Below are 15,234 nucleotides of genomic sequence, written 5' to 3' on the forward strand. Positions count from 1 at the left end.
CTTTTTCTTCAATAACTGAAATGCTTTCTCTTGTTCATCATTCCATTCAAATTTCTTCCCTTTATGCTTTAATGCAGTCAAGGGTTTTGCTATTCTGGAAAAGTCTTGGATGAACCTTCTGTAGTAACCAGCTAGTCCTAAAAACTGGCGTATGTGTTTCGGAGTTTTTGGGGTTTCCCACTTTTCAACAGTTTCTATCTTTGCCGGATCCACCTTAATACCTTCTTTGTTCACTATGTGACCGAGGAATTGAACTTCTTCCAACCAAAATGCACACTTTGAAAACTTAGCGTACAATTCTTCCTTCCTCAATACTTCTAACACCTTTCTCAAATGTTCACCGTGTTCTTGGTCATTCTTTGAGTAAATAAGTATGTCATCAATGAAAACAATGACAAACTTGTCAAGGTATGGTCCACACACTCGGTTCATAAGGTCCATGAACACAGCTGGTGCATTAGTTAAACCAAACGGCATGACCATAAACTCGTAATGACCGTAACGTATTCTGAAAGCAGTCTTTGGAATATCATCTTCTTTCACCCGCATTTGATGATACCCGGAACGTAAGTCAATCTTTGAATAAACAGACGAGCCTTGTAGTTGATCAAATAAGTCGTCGATTCTCGGTAGTGGGTAGCGGTTCTTGATGGTAAGTTTGTTCAACTCTCGGTAGTCGATACACAACCTGAATGTACCATCTTTCTTCTTGACAAAAAAAACAGGAGCTCCCCACGGTGATGTGCTTGGTCGAATGAAACCACGCTCTAAAAGTTCTTGTAATTGGCTTTGTAGTTCTTTCATCTCGCTGGGTGCAAGTCTGTAAGGAGCACGAGCTATTGGTGCAGCTCCTGGTACAAGATCTATTTGAAATTCAACGGATCGATGTGGGGGTAATCCCGGTAATTCTTTCGGAAATACATCGGGAAATTCTTTTGCAATGGGAACATCATTGATGCTCTTTTCTTCAGTTTGTACTTTCTCCACGTGTGCTAGAACAGCATAGCAACCTTTTCTTATTAGTTTTTGTGCCTTCAAATTACTAATAAGATGTAGCTTCGTGTTGCCCTTTTCTCCGTACACCATTAAGGGTTTTCCTTTTTTCTCGTATAATGCGAATTGCATTTTTGTAACAAACGATCTCTGCTTTCACTTCTTTGAACCAGTCCATACCGATTATCACATCAAAACTCCCTAACTCTACTGGTATCAAATCAATCTTAAATGTTTCGCTAACCAGTTTAATTTTTCGATTCCGACATATATTATCTGCTGAAATTAATTTACCATTTGCTAATTCGAGTAAAAATTTACTATCTAAAGGCGTCAATGGACAACTTAATTTAGCACAAAAATCTCTACTCATATAGCTTCTATCCGCACCCGAATCAAATAAAACGTAAGCAGATTTATTGTCAATAAGAAACGTACCCGTAACAAGCTCCGGGTCTTCCTGTGCCTCTGCCGCATTAATATTAAAAACTCTTCCGCGGCCTTGTCCATTCGTGTTCTCCTGGTTCGGGCAATTTCTAATAATGTGGCCCGGTTTTCCACATTTATAACAAATTACATTGGCATAACTTGCTCCGACACTACTTGCTCCGCCATTACTCGTTCCGACACCATTTGTTCCTTTCGTTCTATTAACCCCTGGTCCGTAGACCTCACACTTCGCCGCGCTATGACCATTTCTTTTACACTTGTTGCAAAATTTGGTGCAGAACCCCGAGTGATACTTTTCACACCTTTGGCATAGCTGCTTCTGATTGTTGTTGATGTTGCGGTTATTATTGTTGTTGGGATGATTGTTGTAGTTGTTGTTGTTGTTGTTGTTGTTGTTGGGCCGTTTGTTGTAGTTGCGATTGATGTTGCGATTGTTGGGATAATTGTTGCGATTATTGTTGTAATTGCTGTTGTTGCTGTATTGGTGATTCTTATCACCGTTTTCCTCCCACTTTCTTTTGACTTGCTTCACATTGGCCTCTTCAGCAGTCTGTTCTTTAATTCTTTCTTCAATCTGGTTCACTAGTTTGTGAGCCATTCTGCATGCCTGTTGTATGGAGGCGGGCTCGTGTGAACTTATATCTTCTTGGATTCTTTCCGGTAATCCTTTCACAAACGCGTCGATCTTCTCTTCCTCATCTTCGAATTCTCCCGGACACAATAGGCACAATTCTGTGAATCGTCTTTCGTACGTGGTAATATCAAATCCTTGGGTTCGTAACCCTCTAAGTTCTGTCTTGAGCTTATTGACCTCGGTTCTGGGACGGTACTTCTCGTTCATCAAGTGCTTGAATGCTGACCACGGTAGTGCATACGCATCGTCTTGTCCCACTTGCTCTAGATAGGTATTCCACCATGTTAACGCAGAACCTGTGAAGGTATGCGTAGCGTACTTCACTTTGTCCTCTTCAGTACACTTACTTATGGCAAACACCGATTCGACCTTCTCGGTCCACCGTTTCAATCCGATCGGTCCTTCGGTTCCATCAAATTCCAAAGGTTTGCAGGCAGTGAATTCTTTGTAGGTGCATCCTACACGATTTCCTGTACTGCTAGATCCAAGGTTATTGTTGGTATGTAGCGCAGCCTGTACTGCGGCTATGTTTGAAGCTAGAAAAGTACGGAATTCCTCTTCATTCATATTCACGGTGTGTCGAGTAGTCGGTGCCATTTCCTTCAAAATAGTCAAATGGAACAAGTTAATCATACAGAATATTAAGAGTAGTTAATAGTATTTCGTAGCATAATATGAACTCATTTATAAAAGCTTTTTCTTCATATTAGCGTTTTATAAGTTTAAATTCGGGTAGTACCTACTCGTTAAGTTCATACTTAGTAGCTAATATACAATTCAACTACTACAATTCTATATGAAAAACTGATTATAATAATATTTCGCGTTCAAACTTTTACACAATATTTTACAAACTTACAATACCTCTTATTTTACATATAGCATGAAATATAACACACAATAAATTTGATACAAGATGGTTGTGAAGATAATTCTAGCTAGTACACAAGTCGTTCAGCAAAGGCAATAAAGACACGTAATTCATACGTCCAGAAACAAGTCATGCATTCTGGTTTTACTAGGATTACTTCCCATCCTTGATCTTGTGGAACATAACCGTTATGGCCGTTGATAAAACAGCGTGTTGTAACGTCGTCAAAGGGACGAGGGTTACGTAATGTTCAACAGTCCCGTAACAATCTAAAAACTTCATTTCTTACCCCAATTACCGACTCCGTCACTTGTGGGAACGTTTTGTTTAATAGTTGTAGCCCGATGTTCTTGTTCTCACTTTGGTGAGAAGCGAACATTACTAATCCGTAAGCATAACATGCTTCTTTATGTTGCATGTTAGCCGCTTTTTCTAAATCACGAAGTCCTATATTCGGATATACTGAGTCAAAATAATTTCTTAACCCGTTGCGTAAAATAGCATTTGGGTTCCCCGCAATATATGCGTCAAAGTAAAAACATCGTAACTTATGGATTTCCCAATGTGATATCCCCCATCTTTCGAACGAAAGCCTTTTATAAACCAAGGCATTCTTGGAACGTTCTTCGAATGTCTTACAAACTGATCTCGCCTTAAATAGTTGTGCCGAAGAATTCTGACCGACTCTAGACAAGATTTCATCAATCATGTCTCCGGGTAGGTCTCTTAAAATATTGGGTTGTCTTTCCATTTTGTGTTTTTATACTGTAAAATAGACAAGAGTTAGATTCATAAAAAAAATACTTATTAATACAAGCAATTTTTACATATATCATAAAGCATAAGCACACTATATTACATATATTACACCACATGAATACAACTATCTTATTCCGACTCGCTTGTTTCTTCTTCTTCGGTTTTGGTTCGTTTTGCTAAGTTTCTAGGGATATATGATGTTCCCCTAATACGAGCCGTCATTGTCCACATTGGTTTAGAAAAACCTGGTGGTTTAGAGGTTCCCGGGTCATTGTTACAACTTAAGGACTTCGGGGGTTGATGATACATATAAAGTTCATCGGGGTTGGAATTAGATTTCTCTATTTTTATGCCCTTTCCTTTATTATTTTCTTTTGCCTTTTTAAATTCAGTTGGGGTAATTTCTATAACATCATCGGAATTCTCGTCGGAATCCGATTCATCGGAGAATTGGTAATCCTCCCAATATTTTGCTTCCTTGGCGGAAACACCATTGACCATAATTAACCTTGGTCGGTTGGTTGAGGATTTTCTTTTACTTAACCGTTTTATTATTTCCCCCACCGGTTCTATTTCTTCATCCGGTTCCGATTCTTCTTCCGGTTCCGATTCTTCTTCCGGTTCCGACTCTTCTTCCGGTTCCTCTTCGGGAACTTGTGAATCAGTCCACGAATCATTCCAATTTACATTTGACTCTTCATTATTATTAGGTGAGTCAATGGGACTTGTTCTAGAGGTAGACATCTATCACATAATATCAAACGCGTTAAGAGATTAATATATCACATAATATTCACAAGTTAAAAATATATAGTTTCCAACAAAATTTGTTAAGCAATCATTTTTCAAGTAAACACGGTCGAAGTCCAAACTCACTAATGCATCCTAACAACTCGATAAGACACACTAATGCAAAATTTTGGTTCTCTAAGACCAACGCTCGGATACCAACTGAAATGTCCCGTTCTTATTGATTAAAAACGTTCCATATTAATTGATTTCGTTGCGAGGTTTTGACCTCTATATGAGACGTTTTTCAAAGACTGCATTCATTTTAAAACAAACCATAACCTTTATTTCATCAATAAAGGTTTAAAAAGCTTTACGTAGATTATCAAATAATGATAATCTAAAATATCCTGTTTACACACGACCATTACATAATGGTTTACAATACAAATATGTTACAACAAAATAAGTTTCTTGAATGCAGTTTTTACACAATATCATACAAGCATGGACTCCAAATCTCGTCCTTATTTAAGTATGCGATAGCGGAAGCTCTTAATAATCACCTGAGAATAAACATGCTTAAAACGTCAACAAAAATGTTGGTGAGTTATAGGTTTAACCTATATATATCAAATCATAATAATAGACCACAAGATTTCATATTTCAATACACATCCCATACATAGAGATAAAAATCATTCATATGGTGAACACCTGGTAACCGACATTAACAAGATGCATATATAAGAATATCCCCATCATTCCGGGACACCCTTCGGATATGATATAAATTTCGAAGTACTAAAGCATCCGGTACTTTGGATGGGGCTTGTTGGGCCCGATAGATCTATCTTTAGGATTCGCGTCAATTAGGGTGTCTGTTCCCTAATTCTTAGATTACCAGACTTAATAAAAAGGGGCATATTCGATTTCGATAATTCAACCATAGAATGTAGTTTCACGTACTTGTGTCTATTTTGTAAATCATTTATAAAACCTGCATGTATTCTCATCCCAAAAATATTAGATTTTAAAAGTGGGACTATAACTCACTTTCACAGATTTTTACTTCGTCGGGAAGTAAGACTTGGCCACTGGTTGATTCACGAACCTATAACAATATATACATATATATCAAAGTATGTTTAAAATATATTTACAACACTTTTAATATATTTTGATGTTTTAAGTTTATTAAGTCAGCTGTCCTCGTTAGTAACCTACAACTAGTTGTCCACAGTTAGATGTACAGAAATAAATCGATAAATATTATCTTGAATCAATCCACGACCCAGTGTATACGTATCTCAGTATTGATCACAACTCAAACTATATATATTTTGGAATCAACCTCAACCCTGTATAGCTAACTCCAACATTCACATATAGAGTGTCTATGGTTGTTCCGAAATATATATAGATGTGTCGACATGATAGGTCGAAACATTGTATACGTGTCTATGGTATCTCAAGATTACATAATATACAATACAAGTTGATTAAGTTATGGTTGGAATAGATTTGTTACCAATTTTCACGTAGCTAAAATGAGAAAAATTATCCAATCTTGTTTTACCCATAACTTCTTCATTTTAAATCCGTTTTGAGTGAATCAAATTGCTATGATTTCATATTGAACTCTATTTTATGTATCTAAATAGAAAAATTATAGGTTTATAGTCGAAAAAATAAGTTACAAGTCGTTTTTGTAAAGGTAGTCATTTCAGTCGAAAGAACGACGTCTAGATGACCATTTTAGAAAACATACTTCCACTTTGAGTTTAACCATAATTTTTGCATATAGTTTTATGTTCATAATAAAAATCATTTCCTCAGAATAACAACTTTTAAATCAAAGTTTATCATAGTTTTTAATTAACTAACCCAAAACAGCCCGCGGTGTTACTACGACGGCGTAAATCCGGTTTTACGGTGTTTTTCGTGTTTCCAGGTTTTAAATCATTAAGTTAGCATATCATATAGATATAGAACATGTGTTTAGTTGATTTTAAAATTCAAGTTAGAAGGATTAACTTTTGTTTGCGAACAAGTTTAGAATTAACTAAACTATGTTCTAGTGATTACAAGTTTAAACCTTCGAATAAGATAGCTTTATATGTATGAATCGAATGATGTTATGAACATCATTACTACCTTAAGTTCTTTGGATAAACCTACCGGAAAAGAGAAAAATGGATCTAGCTTCAACGGATCCTTGGATGGCTCGAAGTTCTTGAAGCAAAATCATGACACGAAAACAAGTTCAAGTAAGATCATCACTTGAAATAAGATTGTTATAGTTATAGAAATTGAACCAAAGTTTGAATATGATTATTACCTTGTATTAGAATGATAACCTACTGTAAGAAACAAAGATTTCTTGAGGTTAGATGATCACCTTACAAGATTGGAAGTGAGCTAGCAAACTTGAAAGTATTCTTGATTTTATGTAACTAGAACTTGTAGAATATATGAAGAACACTTAGAACTTGAAGATAGAACTTGAGAGAGATCAATTAGATGAAGAAAATTGAAGAATGAAAGTGTTTGTAGGTGTTTTTGGTCGTGGTGTATGGATTAGATATAAAGGATATGTAATTTTGTTTTCATGTAAATAAGTCATGAATGATTACTCTTATTTTTGTAATTTTATGAGATATTTCATGCTAGTTGCCAAATGATGGTTCCCACATGTGTTAGGTGACTCACATGGGCTGCTAAGAGCTGATCATTGGAGTGTATATACCAATAGTACATACATCTAAAAGCTGTGTATTGTACGAGTACGAATACGGGTGCATACGAGTAGAATTGTTGATGAAACTGAACGAGGATGTAATTGTAAGCATTTTTGTTAAGTAGAAGTATTTTTATAAGTGTATTGAAGTCTTTCAAAAGTGTATAAATACATATTAAAACACTACATGTATATACATTTTAACTGAGTCGTTAAGTCATCGTTAGTCGTTACATGTAAGTGTTGTTTTGAAACCTTTAGGTTAACGATCTTGTTAAATGTTGTTAACCCAATGTTTATAATATCAAATGAGATTTTAAATTATTATATTATCATGATATTATCATGTATGAATATCTCTTAATATGATATATATACATTAAATGTCTTTACAACGATAATCGTTACATATATGTCTCGTTTAAAAATCATTAAGTTAGTAGTCTTGTTTTTACATATGTAGTTCATTGTTAATATACTTAATGATATGTTTACTTATCATAGTATCATGTTAACTATATATATATATCCATATATATGTCATCATATAGTTTTTACAAGTTTTAACGTTCGTGAATCACCGGTCAACTTGGGTGGTCAATTGTCTATATGAAACCTATTTCAATTAATCAAGTCTTAACAAGTTTGATTGCTTAACATGTTGGAAACATTTAATCATGTAAATATCAATCTCAATTAATATATATAAACATAGAAAAGTTCGGGTCACTACATTATAGTACCTCCCCGTTAATTTAAAATTCATCCTGAAGTTTCAGATGTACTTCTCGGATGCATCAGCGGTTGAGAAGAGATGGGGATATTTCCGCTTCATCTGGTCTTCACGTTCTCAGGTATACTCGGGGCCTCTTCATGAATTCCAACGGATCTTAACAATAGGAACTGTTGTTCTGTTTCAAGCGTTTGATCTCACGATCCATAACTTCTACAGGTTCTTCTATGAAGTGCATTTTATTATCAATGCGGAGGTAATTCAAAGGGATAACATGAGTGTCATCTGACTAGGTTTCCTTAAAAGGGATTGTGATATTTTAGTCGTACAAGCATTTCAGTAAGTTGGACACCTGAAATGTGTAACGAACATTACTAAGTTTATTTGGAACCTTGAGCGTTTATGTCGCCATTAGGGCAAGACAATCAGAGAGAAGTACTTGGAGATCACAGCCATGTAGTTTGATGCATGACTTGTGTTTGTTAGAGATGGTAACAACTTCAAATTCCGGAAGGTAACCATAGACATGATACCTTTAGTTTTCAAGAAATGTCTAATGTGAATAGACGAAACAAGATTCCAGCTGAGAAGTCACCAATCAGGCTTATATGCAAAGCACGCCATAATTACTAAGATGCCCTTAGAATGGTATGAAAGATTAACAAAAGATTAAAATACATGCGAACTTATCCTTGGAAAGAGTTTTTGAAAACACATTTGCAGAATGTATCTATAGCTATACGTTGAAACAGAGGTCGAAACTTGACTAGGATAACATCTAGTTGTAACTAGTGAGGAAGAAATGTTTAATGTAAACACATAAATACCATAATCGTTTAAGGTAACTCCTTTATAGAGGATATCGAGGATCATAAATTATATTTCTGATAAGAAACCGCACGAAAGGTGTGATCTCTTGATGAGAAAGATGTTCTCGCACCTATGGAGAGTCGATCTATCTTTCACTTATGAGTTTAAGTACGGATGAAAAGAAATATGAATGATTGGCTACAAAGAATAATTTACACCGGGCGAGGAAATATCTGAGAAATGCTTTCTAGTGCCAAAAAGATATTAAATCATAGAATTGACGTTTTACGAGGTTGCTGTGGTTTAGTCGTGAGATATCAGAAGTAAAATCTTCTCAACGGTCAACCTTACAAGGGAAAAGTTACTGAGAACATAGAGTTTTGAATGATGAACTCAATGGTAAGTTTCAAAGGGCAAGAGGAATTGTGATTACTACGTGGTGTAGAATAATGCGAAAAATTTTATATGAACTAGTAATGAAATTTTATAGAAGTTTGAGTCGTTTAAGGTGACAATGTAGAAAGGAACAAAGTTCTTAGTAAAACTAGAGTTATGTACAACATGTACTATTTTATGTAAAATATCTTTTGAACAAAAGAATTGATTTGAAAAGGTGAGAGTATAATTTTATATGTACTAGTCAAAATAAATAAAGGTAAATTTTATTTACTTTATTATATAAATATATACAATGTATAAAATTTGCACGAATGGCAGTAAATAAATTTATTTTATAAAATTTCGAGAGGATCGCACAGTAAAATAGTGTGTGTAAAATTCTGGTAGACAAAATTTTCATATTTCCGAGGTTACGAGTTGGAGAAAGACTAAGAAAAATCGAGTGAAGGACCATGAAAATTCTGGGTGATATTTGAGCAACAATGTTACGAGATAATGATAACTATTGAATTTAAGTGTGGTTGATGACTAATAAAAGTTCTTGGAATTCAAAATGTTCATCTGTGAAGCTATTGTTGTTAAGTGAGATATGAATGGTAGAGTTTGAGAACGTGAAGTTAATCCCCTGTTCACTTTGAAATGCCAACTGGTCATGACTATCATTGGAGTTGGAAGACTGGCAGTACGTGTCCTTATTATATCTACGCATGGATTGCTTGATTCCGACGGTCACAAAGATTTCATAATAACTTGAGTGTGAATAATCTGATGTTCACATAGACAAGTGTGAAGACATGCTAATGCAGTGGCTTTCGACTATGTGATGATCATTAAAAATCAATTTATCAAGTTCTTGCTAAATCTGTGATTATTGCCGAGATAGTATGAACTTCCCTAATGAGTAAGGGCGATGTGAGGACATGGTCTCACTTTCCTATTATTAGAACCATTAATATATAATCATTTAACGATACATCTAACATGCTTTTAACACCGAGGCGAAATCGTAAGATTTTTAGGAAAATGGTTAACGGTTCAAAGGTCGTGCCTTATTGTTTAGGTACAACAAATCACGCGATGTTTGACCATAAGTATCGTAATGATAATCATATCAATGCTACCTTTGATCATATGGAGCGTGTGAGGGATCAAGTGCTTTTCAATATGGTGATGGAAATATATATATACTGCAGCCTTAGCTGTCCAGAAATGTGGATACTATCCACTAGAGTATGATGGGGTTCTTTTAATTGCTATAGTAGTTTTCAGATGTGATTAGGGTGGGTTTAGCTCAAGCCGCAGCTCGTGAGAAAATGGAAAAAACTTCAGGTGGTGTATCTAACCCTAGATTTTGAATTTACATTGATCGATTATTGCATGATGCCAAGAAATGAATGCATAAGCGCGAAAAGGTTTACTTGTTTATGGTAATCAAAAGATACCTATTTGAAGGTCATATTCTTCATGAGATTATGCGCGTGAGATATTCACCGTCTCGGCACAGGGAACGTAATAGTTGTAGCGACCCGACAAAATCGCCATTGACGGCGTCGTTAACTTAGGTCCCATTGCGTGGTCATAGTCCCTAAATGAGACGCGTTTGACCAAAAATTATGTCGCATTCATTTGAAACGTACAAGACTTACAAAGTTTAGTTTACTGAACGGTTCGACAACAAGTTTAAGTTTACAAAAGTTATAAAGTATAAATGAAATAACTTGCGACAGAATTAGTTTAAAATCACGGTTGCTATAAATAGCGTAAGTATGTATGTATGCTTGAATCCAAAAGTGCTATCGCTAGCGTATACATGTATGCTTGACTCCAAGCAAGTAATCAAAGTGTGCGGAAGCATGTATCAAGTAGCCAAGTATGAACCTGAGAAACATATAGAAAACTATCAACGAAAAACGTTGGTGAAATCATAGGTGTAATTGTAAACGTTGTTTTTGAACCACAAGATTTTGTATTTCCATAACGTTGATTATCCAAATCATTTGCATTCCAAAAGTATGTTCGCGAGCACCCAATTATCAAGACTTAACTATTTTGTACCCTGTTATGTAGTGTTAGAACATACACTAAACCCGAAAATATATTTCATCCGCTAACGGTAGCGAACCGTCCGAATGAGGCTCGTCAAGCCCATGTGATCACATAATATAAGTTCTCGCTTACACCCTGCAAGTGTAACTAATGATAATTGAATTGAGGCTTTTTGTTCTAACTCACTGTGAAATGTTTGTTTTCGTACTTGTGTTCAAATTATAAAGTATGATACGTATATGTTTCTCATCCCATAGTTTAAAGCGTAAAAGTTGTTGAAAACGTGGGACTATGATCTCACCTCGAGTGCACGAGTATAAATGTACTTCACAAAGTAAACGTGTGCATGAAAGTTGTTTAGTCTTGACCTAAACAAGTAAGTTGTATCACTTAATGGTTACGACACAAGGTCGGGCGAAATGTGTTCAATTAGTCCTATGGCTCGTTAAGACTCGAATATATAGCATGTGAATCACGTTGTCAAGTTTCATGCAAGAATCAAGTATAAAAGCACGTTAGAACGATTGCATAAGTGTTTGGTTAAGTTTGACTAAAGTCAAACTTGGTCAAAGTCAACGAAAAAGTCAACGGGGCCGGGTCGGGTATCCGACAATTTTTCTGAGGTTTTTAAACATATATAAGCATGTTGGCCAAGTTTCATGTTGATCGAGGGTGCGTAGCATAGTTAGAATTAAACGAAAATGCTTATTTTTGGAGAGCCGGGGCACGGAGCAGCGCTCCAGGACCCTGAGCGGCGCTCAGTATGGCTGTTCAGCAAGTCTGACAGTTTTTGAACACTCAAGCACGAATCCAACTTCAAACAATCATAAATTATGATCCGTAAACATTCAAAACACGTATCTTATATTGTTGGAAAGGTATTTTGATAAGGAATACAACTAAACACATTTCATAAATCAAACTCATTATTTACAACAACAAAAACCTCGTTGAATGATCGTTAAATGTTCAAAATCAAAGTTTCAAGTTCATAAAATGCATTTCAAGATTCGAGAATCCAATTTACACATATGATATGCCGTTTCGAAGGTAATTAAACATACAATACAACTAAACACTTACTAATAACATTTCATAGCATTCAATGCGTCAAAAGTTCGTTTTAAAGTTCATCAAACCCTAACCAAAATCATGAATTCAACCATTTTACAAATGAAGCTTTTCTAAATCAACCTACACATCAAAATGAAGCTAATGATGCTAGTAACACATTTAATACACGAACTTTAACATTTAAACAACATTTAATAATCCAAATTTCAAGATTAAACACACCCATTTTTCATATTCAAACTAGTTACTCAAAACAACAAATCGAGCAAACTAAACACATATTCATGTTAGACTTGAGCCATAGACACTAACTAACACCATTTCAAGTCTATAAAACGAATTAGAGAAATCTAGAGTTCTTAGAAACTTTACCCCAAGTAGTGAAATTGGTACCAAAATGTAGAGGATGAAGAGAGGATTCCAAAAGTATGATTTGTTTTGATGTTAGCTTCTTGATTCGGATTTAGATGATGAATTAGTGATGAAGATCAAATGGTGGAAGTTTGGAAGTAAAAATGGAGTGAAAATGGAAAAAAAAAGAAAAATAATGAATGGTGGGGAGGGAGGTGGTTGACTAGTCAACCACTAGTTACCTCTTTCCTCACTTGACAACATTAGTCCCTCGAGTTTGGATGCGGGTGCGTGAATTAACCGATGAAATTATTTAAATACACTTGAGTAACGAGAGGTGTGATAATCTAATAACGGAAATATTAAGAACATTAGCTAACGAAAGACGCGAATTTAGATAACAAAAGATATTATCTAAAAAAAAAAGACGGTGTTAAAAATAAATTTAACGAAAAATGCGGGATGTTACATTACCTACACCTTAAAAGAAATTTCGTCCTGAAATTTGGATGGAAGTAGTAGTCATTGTTTCTTCCTCGAGATCTTGCATTACAAATTCTATGAATAAGTGAAGGTACTTTCTTGGGCATTTCAACGAACTTGACAGTCGGGATTTTACGTTGTCTCAGAGTTTGGTTTCATAATTTATAGTTTCAACCGGTCCTCCTAGGAAGTGAAGTTTATCATCGATATTAAGCTCATCGGAAGGAATAACAAGTTCTTGTTCGGCAAGACACTTCTTTAAGTTTGATTCATAGAATGTAGGATGAACGGAGACTCAAATGGGTCGGAAAATCTAAACGGCTAGCAACGGGTCCAAAATGCCCCAAGATTTTAAAAGGACTAATGTATCGCGGATTTATCTTTCTACGTTTCCCGAAACGGATTATACCTTTTCAAGGTGCGAATTTTAATATTACGCGATCACTCACTTGGAATTCGAGAGGTTTACGTCTAACATCGGCATAGCTCTTTTGGCGACTACGGCCGTCTTGAGCCTTTCTCGGGTTAAAAGAAATTTATCGGTTGTTTCATGAATGAGTTCGGGTCCGGTGGTTTGCTTGTCACCTACTTCGGTTCAACAATTAAGAAAACGTCAATTGCGGCTATATGAGTTCTCGAAAGGTGTGGCGTTAATACTAGAATGAAAATTATTGTAGTACTAGAATTCGGCTAAAGGCAAATACTTTTCTCAAGTAAATTTGAAGTTGATAACACAAATTCATATTACGGTTTCCAAGGTTTGAATCGTATATTTGCTCGGTCCGTCGGGTTGTGGTTGATGTGCGGTACTCATGTCTAAACGTGGTCTCGAGGCTTTTTGTAAGGCACTCCAAAAATCTAGAAGTGAAACGAGAATCTCGATTCGAGACGAGGTACATTTCTTTAAGATATATATGAACAAGTTTTCATTTCTCAAGAATTTCGCGCCGTGGAAGATTTATCGGTTTTCGGAAACGTTTGTTAGAGCAAGTTTCTTATCGGTTTCTGAAAACGTTCGTTAGGACTATTCACCCTCGAGGCGAATACTAGTATAATGTGAAGAGTCTCTCTCTCCATTGAGAATTTAGATAGAAGATTTCCTGAACCGGAAGTTTGGGTGTGATGCGAGAGAAGTTTCTGCCTCGATGTGAGCATAACAAGCATATTGTAGTTTGCCGATAAAACTGTACGAAAACGAGATAGTATACACGTGTAACATATGTTTAAAGTTGAAAGAATTTGTCATTCATTCGGAAGCATAAATATGGTTCGACAATAATCGAAGGTGTGTCCTTGGTATGGTTGTTATCAATATTCTCGGAGTTTTCGGATATCCAACAAGAAAAATGAAGTCATGTACATGGCACATGGTGGTGATAAGGTTGATCGAGTCCAATCACCATCACGTGTCATTAGAACTTTGGTATAACTTACCATAATATAACCACGTTGGTCGAGTGTCGTTATATTATGCTAACCCATACCTCCATTCCCACATCACTCCATAACATCAAGTTCGTGTATTCGTGAAGATCTAAAATGAACAAAGTGTAACGACGTCTCAAACGTGACTCGTATTGAAAAGAATTAGTACAACTCTTGAAGAAGCGTTTTTCGAGGAAAGTGTATAAATGATTGTTCACGTCAATGCGGTTCAAGTCAAACAATAATGTCTTTAGGTACGAAAGGAGTAACGAATTATGATAACGAGTAGTACGCAACCGTAGTGATAAGTAATGACGACGATACTCACCTAGAGTAGTGGTGATAGTAACAAGAAATAGTAGATAGTGAAGAATGCCGGTGTAACATCGGTAGTGGTTAGTGATTCCCATAGTGGTGGAAACTTTATAGTACTCGTGGATAGTAAGCTGGGACAGTGGTGAATAACAACTCAGGAGACAAAGTTCCCGAACTAGTGTAACGAATGAAGTCATCGTCATCCTTACGCATATGAATCTTGAATTTACGTGTGTTATCAGAAAGTGGTAGAGTACGAGTTCGTATGATGAAAATTTGGTACCATTAAGAAGTTTGCCTAAGAATGATTCAAGTATAAATGCACAAGTAGTCAAGTAAGTACTATCTATAGCAAATGTATGTCAGAATGCAATGGCTAACTATCCGGTTGTAGTCTAGATTCACTAATGCGTCCTAACGAC

Source organism: Rutidosis leptorrhynchoides, chromosome 8 (assembly GCF_046630445.1).
Source record: "Rutidosis leptorrhynchoides isolate AG116_Rl617_1_P2 chromosome 8, CSIRO_AGI_Rlap_v1, whole genome shotgun sequence".
Classification (NCBI taxonomy): Eukaryota; Viridiplantae; Streptophyta; class Magnoliopsida; order Asterales; family Asteraceae; genus Rutidosis; species Rutidosis leptorrhynchoides.